The sequence below is a fragment of the Phyllobates terribilis genome, unplaced genomic scaffold (genome assembly GCF_046119375.1).
Source record: "Phyllobates terribilis strain yellow unplaced genomic scaffold, ASM4611937v1 Scaffold_12__6_contigs__length_324123572, whole genome shotgun sequence".
Taxonomy (NCBI): domain Eukaryota; kingdom Metazoa; phylum Chordata; class Amphibia; order Anura; family Dendrobatidae; genus Phyllobates; species Phyllobates terribilis.
In genome coordinates, this window is record NW_027362772.1 from 291,259,134 (window position 1) to 291,273,002 (window position 13,869).

Sequence of the window (13,869 nt, forward strand, 5' to 3'; positions counted from 1 at the left end):
GTGAGTGAGCCGATTCCCTTGGCTGAGAAGCAACCCCACACATGAATGGTTTCAGGATGCTTTACAGTTGGCATGAGACAAGACTGGTGGTAACGCTCACCTCTTCTTCTCCGAATAAGCTGTTTTCCAGATGTCCCAAACAATCTAAAAGGGGATTCATCAGAGAAAATGACTTTGCCCCAGTCCTCAGCAGTCCACTCCCTGTACCTTTTGCAGAATATCAGTCGGTCCCTGATGTTTTTTCTGGAGAGAAGTGGCTTCTTTGCTGCCCTCCTTGAAACCAGCCCTTGCTCAAAGAGTCTCCGCCTCACAGTGCGTGCAGAAGCACTCACACCAGCCTGCTGCCATTCCTGAGCAAGCTCGGCACTGCTGGTAGTCCGATCCCACAGCTGAAACAGTTTTAAGATACGGTCCTGGTGCTTGCTGGTCTTTCTTGGGCGCCCTGGAGCCTTTTTGACAACAATGGAAGCTCTCTCCTTGAAGTTCTTGATGATGCGATAGATTGTTGACTGAGGTGCAATCTTTGTAGCTGCGATACTCTTCCCTGTTAGGCCATATTTGTGCAGTGCAATGATGGCTGCACGTGTTTCTTTAGAGATAACCATGGTTAACTGAAGAGAAACAATGATACCAAGAACCAGCCTCCTTTTAAAGTGTCCAGTGATGTCATTCTCACTTAATCATGACTGAGTGATCGCCAGCCCTGTCCTCATCAACACCCACACCTGTGTTAATGGATCAATCACTAAAACGATGTTAGCTGCTCCTTTTAAGGCAGGACTGCAATGATGTTGAAATGTGTTTTGGGGGTTAAAGTTCATTTTCTGGGCAAATATTGACTTTGCAAGTACAGTAATTGCTGTTAAGCTGATCACTCTTTGACATTCAGGAGTATATGCAAATTGCCATTACAAAAAATGAAGCAGTAAACCTTGGAAAAATTACTATTTGTCTCATTCTCAATACTTTTGGCCATGACTGTATATATATATGTGTATATATATATATATATATATATATATATAATGTGCCTATTCATACTTGTTATCATTACTACTTGGCAGCATGCTTTTGCATATTTATTAGTTCATTCTGGTTTTCGTATAAATTTATACTATACTGAAAAGTGAGTTGGGCAGACCAGAACCTGGCGAACCTCCTCCTACCTGCCGCTCATGTTCTGATTAGTAGACTTGGTACGGCATCATTGTTGCGGTGTGACACTTTCATAATGTCTCGTCTGACCTCCTTATCAGAAGAGGCTCCAGTGATGCACATAGAAGGTTCGCTGGACTCTTGCCCAGCAGCCATGGACTACTGATGATGCTGCTAGAAAAAGTCCAGGAAATCATTTTGCTCAACTCTAGTGATTATTTTGTTGCGTGCCTGTAGGTTTTCTTTGCTCTAGCTCTGAGCTGCTAGGGTAGTGAGCCAAAGAGGATTGGACCCAAATAAATGAGGCATTAACTTCTTAATAAAGTTATTAATCTTGCAGAAAAGAATAGTAAATTTATACGACAAGTTGTCAATTATATTCAGCAGAAGCTTTTATGTGAATTTCCATTCAAATTGATAATGTATCCCTAAAATAGAGCGTGAATGGGTTCTAATCTGATAAACCTATAATTCTGACAAAACCAATCCTACGCCAAACTAATGGAGCACAACAGGTCCTTTACGGTTGAATCCAGGGTTGGACTTCATCCTCTGGTAGGTGGACACAATAATGGGTTCCTAGTAGAGCAGAGTTCTTGGAAATTATGACCCATCAGGATTGATTGACTTTACTCTAAAGTATATTTCTGAGTATGCTGGATGTGCACAGAATCAACTCCTATGATCGGACCAAGGAGTTCCGATCTTAACAGTTTGGATCAAACACATCAACACTTGCATGCATGAAAGCTGTGCCTGACAATGTAGGTTAAGGCAGTGACTTTCAACCAGTGTTCCGCGGCACACTACACATGGTCGGGTGTGCCGCGGGGAAAGTTCCCCAAACTATGGTGCCCCCTGTGTTTTGTTTTCCGGCAATGCGCTCGATGCGCAGTCACGCCTTCTTACAATGTAGGAGACGTGTACAATAACACATGTGCAAGCTTTGAACCTCGCGCGACTTAATGACGTCACCGAGGCCTGCGCGTCATCCTGAGAGCGGAGAGACTCTCGCATTTGCCCGCCGCCAAGGTAATGCCCGCCAATAATGCTGACTATATGAGCTTTTGCCTGAGTATATGAACTGTTGGCAGAATACTCAGCATATGAGCTGGTACTTTTAGTACTCCAGCAGTATACTGGATATAACAATGAGAAATGTAAAATGAGAAATACTATAGTCATGAGGCTGGAGTACTACAAGTACCAGCTCATATGCTGAGTATATGAGCTGGCACTTGTACTCTGGCCTCATGGCCATAGTACTTCTCATTGTACCCCTTTATATTGCAGTATATGAGCCACATAATAATCAGCACCATATACTGTGGCGCTGTACAGTGCACATCACCACAGTATATGATGCTGATAATCATGTGCTCATATACGTGGGATTGTATTTATGAGGTTACATGGGATTGAATATATGAGGGGGTTATCCTTTTTTATTTCACTTTTTTAAAAGAAATAATTTATTGAAAGGACCTCTGCCAGGCATATTTCACTCCTGAGGGCTAAAAAAGTAGCTCTTGTGGTGGTAAGAAGCTGATTTAAAACCCCCAAGAGTGAACTCTGTGAGAGTTGTATGTATGGAATAATAAATGATATTAGTACCGTTCTTCAGCAGTCATGTCCTGCTTGAATTGACTCTAGTGGCGTAGCACTTGGCAGCCGGCTCTATTCTACTTATAGAGAAAGCTGAGTGCTACGTCACTAGTGTCAATTCAAGCAGGAAATGCAGACCGTAGTAATATAAGTTATTATCACACACATACAGCTCTCGCGAAGTTCACTCTTGGGGGGTTTAAATCAGCTTCTTGTCACCACGAGAGCTGCTTTTTAAGCCCTCAGGAAAGAAATATGCCTAGCAGAGGTCCTTTAAGTGTGGCAGATAATGTAATACTCTTCTATTTTAGTGTGTGGCTGCGCACACTATCTCAGCAGTGATGGAGAAGTATTTGAGAATGGAAAAGGCAAATGCCGAACAGGACCCTGGACACAATTCTAACCCAAATGAAGGCCCTATTATGAGAGTTTGACAAAAGAAAAAAGACAAGACTGTGAACTCAAGGCAATACAGTGAAAGCTATCTTTCATTTGGATTTACTTCCACTGGGGATGCGACAGCACCAACACCACTGTGCTTGGTGTGTGGTGAGAAGCTTTCCAATAGCGCTATGGTGCCAAGCAAACTTAAACGCCATCTCCAAACGAAACACGCTTCCATTCAAAATAAACCGATGGAGTATTTTGTACGCTTACGTACAAACAATGAGAAAGGGGCAACTTTTTTGAGAGAAAGCACAAAGGTAAATGAGAGAGCCCTCAAAGCTAGCTACCTTGTTGCTGAACTCATAGCTAAATCAAAAAAGTCCCACACTGTGGCAGAAACATTAATACTACCAGCTTGTAAAGCTATTGTAAATGAGATGCTTGGCCCTGAAGCAGCTAAAGAGATAGCTAAAGTGCCTCTCTCTGATAACACAATTGCCAGACGGATTGATGACTTGTCTGCGGACATTGAAACAGTTGTTTTGGAAAAGGTGCGCATCAGTAAGAAATTTGCCTTGCAACTTGATGAGTCGATGGATATCAGTGGACATTGTCAGTTGTTGGCCAATGTGCGTTTTGTGGATGGTGAAGCCATTAGAGAAAACTTCCTATTTTGCAAGGCACTGACAGAAAAATCAACAGGAGAGGCAATATTCCAAGTCACATCGGAATATCTTGATAAAAGTGACTTACATGGGAAAACTGCACAGGTGTCTGCACTGATGGAGCCGCAGCCATGGTCGGGCGCATCAAAGGCTTTGTAAGTAGGGTTAAAGAAAGAAACCCAGATGTTCTTGCTACCCACTGTTTCTTGCACCGTGAGGCCCTCGTTGCAAAGACCTTACCAGCAGATCTAGCTCCTGTGTTGGATGATGTTGTGCGCATAGTGAACTTTGTGAAGACGCGACCTTTGAGATGTCGCTTATTTGCGTCTTTGTGTACAGAAATGGGAGCGGAACATAAAATCTTATTGCTCCACACGGAGGTCAGGTGGCTGTCACGCGGCAAAGTGCTGGCCCGTGTGTATGAGTTGTGAGAGGAACTTAAAATATTTCTTACAAACGAGAGGTCCGATTATTCAAAGCTGCTTGCAAGTGATGAGTGGTGTGCAAAGCTGGCATACCTGGCTGATATATTTCAATATCTGAATGAACTAAACACACGGATGCAAGGTCGAAATGAAAACCTGCTTACAAGCACTGATAAAATGAACGGATTCCGTTTAAAGGTGCAGCTCTGGCAACAATATGTGCAGGGTGGCAACCTTCAGATGTTCCCACTCACCGAGAAACTGCATGATGACAATACTGCTGCAATGTGCGAAGCGATTGGCAGACATTTGAAAACTCTTGAGGAGAAGTTATCGTTCTATTTCTCTTCAGCCTTCACAGAATGCCTTGACTGGGTTAGGGACCCATACAGCTCATTATCCGTTGCTGGAAAGGACATGACTTTAAAGGAGCAAGAGGAACTCGTTGAACTGAAGCAAGATCGCGGTTTAAAGCTAAAGTTTGCTGATCTTCCTTTGGACAGTTTTTGGTTATCTGTTGCCAAGGAGTTCCCCATTCTGGCCAACAAAGCTATTTTGACATTTCTCCCATTTTCAACCACATATCTATGTGAGCTGGGCTTCTCAAGCTTGACTGCGATAAAAACTAAAAACAGGGAGAAACTGAGAACTGTTGAGGAAGAGCTTCGTGTGTGTCTTTCCACCATTCCTGCCAGGATATCCCTTTTGTGTTTATCGAAACAGGCCCAGGTTTCACACTGAGTGAGTAAAATAAATTTAGAATCTATATTATTAACTATATGTATAATATGACTGTTTTAGCGTCATTTTGTGCTATTTTGGTTGGTGGTGTGCCCTAGGATTTTCTAAGTATAAAAAGTGTGCCGCGGCTCAAAAAAGGTTGAAAATCACTGGGTTAAGGCTATAGCTTCAAGGTAAATCCCTGGAATAACCCTTTTAGCTCTCATGAGTTTGGTAGGTCTTATCTAACCGATAGTCTTATCAGTGCTCTACTCTTGGGGCTCATGCAGATGTCCATGGATTTCGGACTAATATTGGACCACAATGCATGGACTGGCCATGGCTCTCCTGACCGGACAGCTTTGTGTATTTCTATGAGGTTGTCACACTCAGGTCGGGAGACCTGTGGTCAGTTCCTGCATTAGTGAATTAACGGTCTGTGCTTGGATCAATTTGCACGGATGTCTAAATGAGCCCTTACATGTGATCATAGCAAGCTTGTCTAGAGCAACATAGTGGCCAATTGGACCTGTTTCTGTCATATTTATATGAGACATTTGCTACAATGGCAGAGATCCCATTGTATTAAACTTGGTGGCACATGGTGTGTTAGAAACCTGACTGTGCAGTGACTTCGATATCACAAGTCACAACATTTTCAATACAAATAGTACGGTTACTTTTAGACCCAAAGATGAAGTAACGAAACTCGCGTCGGGGTCTGAGCTCGAGGCTGATGTGGTGACACATTCTATTATTTGTTGGGTATGTCTGATTCTAATGCATCTTTATCTCTTCACTATTGATTTTATTTCCGTGCATTACATTGCACCAAATCTCTATATATCTAACTTGCAGAATTACATTGTAATTAACTTTGTGAACATCTATATGTGCCTATACATACCTATTATCATTACTCCTTGATAGTATTCTGCCATCTTGTGGCCACACTTTGTATTGCTTTCTTATCTTTATTATTTTGTGTCTCTCATCAACCTCCCTTTGCTTTCATTGTTTTTACTATTCATTTTTAAATTTTATTTTAACTGTATAGTCGTGTATCAATAATACATTTATTGTATATATACATTTGTCTGATTTCTGGTTACAGTGCAGTAACACATATGGTATTTCGTACATTACTTTTACTTTGACTAGTGAGCAATTGTGTACAATCACTTTAATGGCAAGCTAAAAAAAATAAAGGGTTATGAATAGTGATGAGCGAGCATGCTCGTTTAACCCATTAATCGAGCATGCTCGGGGGTTATCCAAGTATCTTCAGCATGAAGGTATAGTTTGTTCGAGTCTCTGCATCTGCATGATTTATGGCTGTTAGACAGGCTCAACACATGTGAGGATTCCCTAACAAACTATTGAGGCTGTCTAACAGCCATAAATCATACAGATGCAGGGACTCGAACAAACTATACCTTCATGCTGAAGATACTCGGATAACCCCCGAGCATGCTCAATTAAAGGGTTAAACGAGCACACTTGCTCATCACTAGTTATGAAGTGTTCTGGGAACTTCACTGTTGCTGATTACGGGCCCCTGGAATGCCCAGTAAGAATGGAGTTTGGTTTCCATAAGTGATCCATCACTCCATTAATTGTCTATTTGACTGCTGGAGATATCCTCGTGCATTTCACAGCCATATTATCGGGGTCTGTGGGAATCTTGAATAGCAGGTTGAGTTGCAATTTTTTTTACACATCCCAATCTATTGGCCATGACAGTGGTCCGAGACCGCTGCATGGAAGTGAGAGCATCACCTCTTGCCTGCCGGCATCGGCGCTTCTTCTTCTTTCTTTTTTTTTTTTTGTAAATCAGAATTTTATTGATGCTTTCAAGTCATATTAGAAAATACATACAATCAAAGTTTTAAAAAGCTATAATCGCTAAATCACATAGTAACGAAATATTCAGAAATGAGCTTGTGAACAATTAGGTGGTAATTGAGTGAAATTTAAGGAAACTATCTGTATAACTCATATTGTAAATAGATAATCACATGTAACTTATAGAAAGAAGGGTAGAGAAAGGAAAAGAAGGGTAGTATACAGGTTAAAACAAACTAGGACTGATTAGGAGAAGGGTGGGATAAGTAGAGAGAGTAAGAGAAAATAGGAGAAAGATAGGGAGGGGGTGAAGGAAATTGGTTTCTCTTCCTGTAGGTCTTATTTTAATTTTCGTGAAGGCCAGTCAGATCCATATAACGCAACATTAAAATGTGTCAATAAATGTGATTTATTTTAAAAGTATATATATATAAATGCTAAATACTAAATATTGAGAGCTAACGCTGCTGATTGCTATTCCACTTCAATTTAAGCAGGTGGTCAGCTCTGAAGTTTCTCTAAACGCCATCCAAGGAGTCCATGTGTTGTATATCTTGTCCGAGTTCCCGGTGCTTTGGCCTATCAATTATTTCATTCTAAGGATATTATTAAGTTTGGATACAAAATCAGAGCGTGATGGGGAGTTTGTTTGTTTCCAATAGCGGGGGATTAAATTCCTAATAGCTGTGAGGAAGTGTCTAAGTAAGCCTTTCTTAAATCTGGAGATGGAGATGTCACATAAAGATAATAAGACTAATTCCATAGTAGCGTGGATTTTGTATAGAGACATTTTGTTGTATAGATCAAATATTGCCAACCATAGACTTTTAATTGGAGGGCATGACCACCACATGTGCAAGTACGAGCCCCTTTCTTCCCAACATCTCCAACATGTGTCTGGAGTTGTAGGGAACATGGAATGAATAGTGGATGGACATCTGTACCACCGAGACAGTATCTTGTAGCTTCTCTCTTGGGACACTGAACAGAGTGAGGATCTGAATGTGAATACGAGAATTTTAGAGCGGTCTTCAGGTGATAGGGGTTTTCCCAGGTCACTCTCCCATTTTGAAAAGAATGAAGGGGGATCATGTGATGTAACTTGATTCTCTTGGAATGTCTTGTATAGTAGCGAGATGGTATGGTCTGGTGGGCTCCTCATGAGGCACTGGGATTCAAAAGAAGTGAGTGGCCTAAAAATATTAGCCTGCTTAGATATCGTGTTGATGAAACTTTTGAGTTGTTCATAGAAGAACCATGAGCCTACTCGAGGTTCAATTCCAGAGAATATGTCCTGTAGTGTTTTCATTTCCGAGTGGTCTATGTAATCATAAACAATTGGATATTTGTCTTTGTGTTTGTTGAGAAAGATTGTCTTATTTATACCTGCCGGAAAGGCTGGGTTGTCGGAAATTGGTGTTAATGGGCCTGATATGGATGACAAATGAAGTGATCTGTTGCTACGTCTGATGAATAAGACCAGGTTCCTAGTGAGAAAGGAGAGAGTGCCACTATGTTCGTCGGCATTTCTTCCTGATCATAAAGTCGCCAAAGGGTTATATTGAGAGAAAGCCACCTTCAACCCATTTCTTGCTATTTTTATGGTGAAATAGATCTAAAGTACAGGTTCCGAGCACAGCATAATTTTAGAGGGAAAAATTCGGAAGACCCAAACCTCCAGCCTGTTTTGATCTGTTTAGTGAAAAATACCATATGCGTGTTTGTTTGTTGGCCCATATGAATCTTGTTATTGCCTTCTTGAGTCTGGAGAAAAAGGAAGCTGGAAGGAAGAGGGGAGCTGTTTGGAAGAAATATAAGAGGCGTGGTAGAAGGTCTATTTTAATTGCATTTATCCTTCCAATCCAAGATAGTTGTAATTTATTCCATTTCTCCAGATCAAGTTTTGTCTTATATAAAACTGTCTTATAATTGGCATCATATAATTGTGATGTTTTTGCAGTTAATTTCATGCCTAGGTAAGTGAGGAAATCCAAGAGTCATTTAACACTAGGACTACTGGACTCGTGACCCCGCCTAGAACTACTGAAAGGAGTCATTTTGACTCCTTGCTTGTTTTCGTTTATATTTAGAGTTTCATTTGTGGTTATTTATTAATAATTATATTTTTTGTAATGTATTATTATTGTGAGATCCAACAGTAATGCTTTTGATTGTTTTTTTTCTGCTTTTCTTATTTTTCTACAGAAAATAACAATAATTATAATAGACGTTTTTCAAACATTTTTTTTTATTCAAGTGCACACATATAAACATCAACTGAAGAACAAAAAGCAGAGAAAATGTAGGTGGAGGAGCATAAAAATGAAAATATGGCGCAGAATTCACCTTCTAAACATTTGGTGTTTCGCATTTTAGGCATTGCCTTTGATTTATGGCAGTACATTGCCCACACAAAGACTTACCACAAGTCTTACAATTTCCGACAGATCTATTTTTCTTGCACTTTTCTTTGATCTGGCAAAATTTTGTTTGAACCATCACTTCTGAGCATTTAGAAACTTGGGACGTGGAACCCTTTTCCCTATCTGTGACATAAGGACCACTCAACTCTCTCACAAGCGTTTGCAAAAATGCCTTGCGTGACATTTTTTGGTGGGTAATCTCCTTGAATATTATCCATGCATTTATACCCGCAAAGTCTAAGGCATTTTCAAATGCATGAACAGGCCATCTCCTTGTGCATGTTCGTGTGGTATATTTTCGTGCCATCTGATCCACTACATCTACTCCATATTTTGTTTCATTGTAAAACTTTACCGTTTCTGGAGTTTTTTTAGCAGAATCAGACGCAACAACAACATCTGGATGGACGGAACTCAAAATGACAACATTTTTGTTGGGCTTTCCTTGATATACTGTAAGTGTAAAATTGTCTTCATTTCTAAACACTTTAGTGTTGTACAATTCCTCTTTCATGGATTTTATTTCTTTAGGCACTTCTCGCCTTATCTTGTTCAGTGTTCCCACGATGGTTGTTCCTTTGCTTTTTAGCTGTTTAGCTAATTTTACTGAAGTAAAATAATTATCGGTTGTAACATTGCGACCTTTTTTCAAAAACGGGTCCAATAACTTCATTACCACATGGTCAGCTAAACGGTCCTCAGCACGGCGTGTGTCATCTTTGCCTAGATAAGGGAAGCCATTTGCCAGATATTTGCTCCTCTTATCAACAGCTAGCTGGTTTGGAAGGCATGTACTGCGTGAATGGACACCTAGTTTTGCTTGGGAAAAGTTGCTCATCCACCATTATGTATGGGCCAGGTTTGTAACACGCAATACAATTTTCAATAAACCTGTCCCACACAGTAGAAAATAGAGCAAACTTGTCCGTTTGCAGTCTCTCCGATCGAGTAGATTTCTCATCAAATCTGAGAAACCTCATAATTTCAACAAAGCGGTCCCTAGACATTGTCGCTTTGCAAAACGGTATTCCCCAGTCATTACACCAAATACTGCTAATCGAGTGACGGTTCGTGCCAGATATTCCATGAGCATAGAATATCGCAATGAATGCATCTAGCTCCTCATCAGATAGAGTTTGTTCAGCATTACACAGTAATACAAGCAGGTAAAACACAAGGAAAATGTGAAAAGTTGACATGTAAATTGAACTACATCTATATGAACATCAGGGTAAATAAGACAGAGTGAAAAAATTATGCACAAAACTTTATAGCAACATTTAGTGACAAAAGGACCTCAAAATATAGTAGGGAGTCAAAATGACTCCCTTCAGTAGTTCTTGGTAAATTTTGAAAAAAACGCGCAAATTTTTCACCAAAATTATTTATTCTCACAAAATCTTTTTTCACATCATATTTGAGGAAAAGTCACCGAGTTTCAAGCCGGAATTCTGAAAAATGTAGTCACAGAAGAGAAATAAAAAACGAAAGGAGTCAAAATGACTCCATCAGTAGTTCTAGTGTTAAACGGAAAAGAGGAGCATAATTGGGATACCAAAGTTGGTTGAAATGATATATTTAACACCTCAGATTTGTGGGAGTTTATTTTGAAATTACTTAAGGAGCCAAATTTGTGCAATTCTGAGATAATATTGGGTAAACTAGTGATGGGGGATGTGACATATAAGAGTATATCATCTGCGAAGAGCGCCATCTTGTGCTCATCTGATTGGATCTTCATTCCCTTTATTGATGGGTTGTTGCGTATTGCGATTGCCAAATGTTCCTTGGTTAACACATACAGTAAAGGCGACAATGGACAACCCTGTCTTGTGCCATTGCGTATATGGAACGGGCATGATAGGGATCCATTAACTTTGACCTGAGTGGTGGGGGAAGCATAAAGCGCCACAATTCTCCGCAACATATTTTCTCTAAGCCCAATACCTTCAAGCGTGTGGGACATAAATTCCCAGTGTACCCTATCGAACGCTTTTTCAGCGTCAATTGACAGGACACACATGGGATCAACCCCTCTTCCCTCTGTCTATTAATAATATAGACCTTATGGTGTTATCCCTTGCTTCTCGCCCAGGTATAAAGCCTACCTGATCCTGGTTTATCAAATTCGGCAGAAAGTGACCCAGTCTCCTCGAGATCATTTTTGCATAAATTTTTAAGTCTATATTTATTAGAGAAATGGGACGATAGTTGCTACATAAAGATAAATCTTTTCCTGGCTTTGGTATCATCGTTATGTGGGCAATTAGGGCTTGCGGTGGGAAGGAGCCACCAGATGACGCAAAATTACATGTTGATAGGAATAATGGTTATAGTAAATCGGAGAACTGTTTGTAAAAACCGGCAGTATACCCGTCTGGGCCACGACCTTTCCTAGTTTTAATTCTTTAACTACAGAAGTGACCTCCTCTAAGGTAAAATCTTTTTCCAAATCTATTAATGTTTCCTCAGGGTACTGTAGGCAATTTATTTAGTTGTAAATAAGATTTGATTTTGTCTTGGAGTGAATGTGTGGGGAGATCTTTGAAGTGTACTACTATGTTGTATAGAGATTGATAGTAGTCATTAAAACCCGAAAGTATGTCATTGGTACTATGGACCTTCTTCCCCTTAGTATTTTTTATGAATGGGATAAAAGTATGTGGGTTGCGTTGATGCAAGGCTCTAGCCAAAAATGTACCACTTTTGTTACCCAGTTGATAGAAACAACTTCTGACCCTCTCTCTCAGGCTTTTCTGGTCTAAGATAGTAAGTAGTTTTTGTCTGGTTGTGGAAACTTGTGTTATTGTGAGTGGTGACAAGTCTTGTTTATGTTGCATCTCAAGTTTATGAATCTGCGAAGAGAGGCTAATTATTTCAGCAGCGCGTTCTTTTTTAAAGCGAGTACCCTGTGATATGAATACCCCTCTCAGAACGCTTTTCAGAGCTTCCCATTTAATTGAAGGAGATTAAGGGTCCACATCATGATCCGCAATAAAGTTTCCAATGGTTTGTTTCACTTCTGAATTACATACAGGATCCTGTAATAGGTTTTCATTTAGGCGCCACAAAAAGCTGGATCTCAGGTGTGAATCCAGCTGCATCGAGAAGTAGATAGGCGCGTGATCAGACCACAATATGGACCCCACATCTGCCTCCAGTCTGAGATCCAGCAAGTTATGCGAAATAAAAAAGTAGTCAGTTCTGCTGTATGTCGATTGAACCTGTGAGTAGAAGCTATAATCTTTTGTGTCGGGATGAAGAACCTTCCAGACATCCACCAATCTTAGGTCATGCATCTGTTTCTTCACCTAATTTATAGAGGATAAAGGATATGAGGACTTACCAGAGGAGACATCTATTATAGGATTCATTGGGAGGTTGAAGTCACCTCCAAGTATTATCGAAGAGAAGCCCGCAAACTCTTCCAAGAGTCTCCTACATTCAGATCCGAATTTCTGTTGACCCTGGTTTGGGAAGTATAGATTAGCAATGATAAATTTCCGTGACAACCATGTTATTCGTAAGAAGATGTATCTCCCTTCTGTGTCAATAACAGAATCCGGCATAAAAGATTTATGAAAGGCTATTGAAACTCCTTTAGATTTGGAGTTTGGGTTTGAACTATGGAACCATCTAGGGTAACCGTATGACGTGCAGTTCGGAATTGCCCCAGTCTTCGAGTGTGTCTCTTGAAACATTAGTATAGGTATATGTTGTTTGTGGTTCGAGTATAGGACCTGTTTCCTTTTTTCTGGGATATTTAGCCCCTTAACATTAAAGGAGCAAAATTTTACTTTATCCATATTGTCTGTGTTGTTTTGTAATTTGGTTATATGGATGTGGTAACCAGACCCAGGGAGAAATCAGATAGGGTTTTAGTTGGATGAGGGATAGGACATGTAGACAGGGGAGGAGAAGAAGAAAAAAGAAAATGAAAAGATGAGAGAAAGAAAGAGTATAAGAATGTGTGGTGTATGAGCACCAGGTGTTGTGAGCCATGGTGCAATGGTTTGGTAGTACTTACTACCTTTCGCACCGGAGAGGGTGAGAGAAAGCCGATGATGAGTCATTACTCTTGGTCTCCTCCCCCACAGCCTAAATAACATAAATCTGAAATAAACTCAGAATGACTGTCGTCTAATCCTGATAATAAACATATTCAAGCCTGAATAGGAAGAAATCATTAATTTGTTGGATAGTTGTCTTATTTTATAATCTATTTAGGTCTGTTCAGCTATCATCCTAAAATAGAATCTTAGAGTATAATACAATAAGAGAAAACATCAATAAGATAGTGTCTATAAGATATTTTGACATACAGTACAGACCAAAAGTTTGGACACACCTTCTCATTTAAAGATTTTTCTGTATTTTCATGACTATGAAAATTGTACATTCACACTGAAGGCATCAAAACTATGAATTAACACATGTGGAATTATATACTTAACAAAAAAGTGTGAAACAAGTGAAAATATGTCTTATATTCTAGGTTCTTCAAAGTAGCCACCTTTTGCTTTGATGACTGCTTTGCACACTCTTGGCATTCTCTTGATGAGCTTCAAGAGGTAGTCACCGGAAATGGTTTTCACTTCACAGGTGTGCCCTGTCAGGTTTAATAAGTGGCATTTCTTGCCTTAT

The 13,869-nt window shown here is 40.0% G+C and overlaps 1 protein-coding gene across 1 annotated transcript in view; it reads right to left on the minus strand.

Annotated features, from left to right (window-relative positions):
- Window positions 1-13,512, minus strand: part of LOC141171626 (prostate stem cell antigen-like) — a 63,646-nt gene extending 50,134 nt beyond the window's left edge. The window contains exon 1 of the mRNA XM_073655297.1: window positions 12,572-13,512. The gene's annotated coding sequence lies outside the window, so the exon portion shown is untranslated. The remainder of the gene's footprint in view (window positions 1-12,571) is intronic.
- Between the last annotated feature and the right edge of the window lie 357 nt (window positions 13,513-13,869).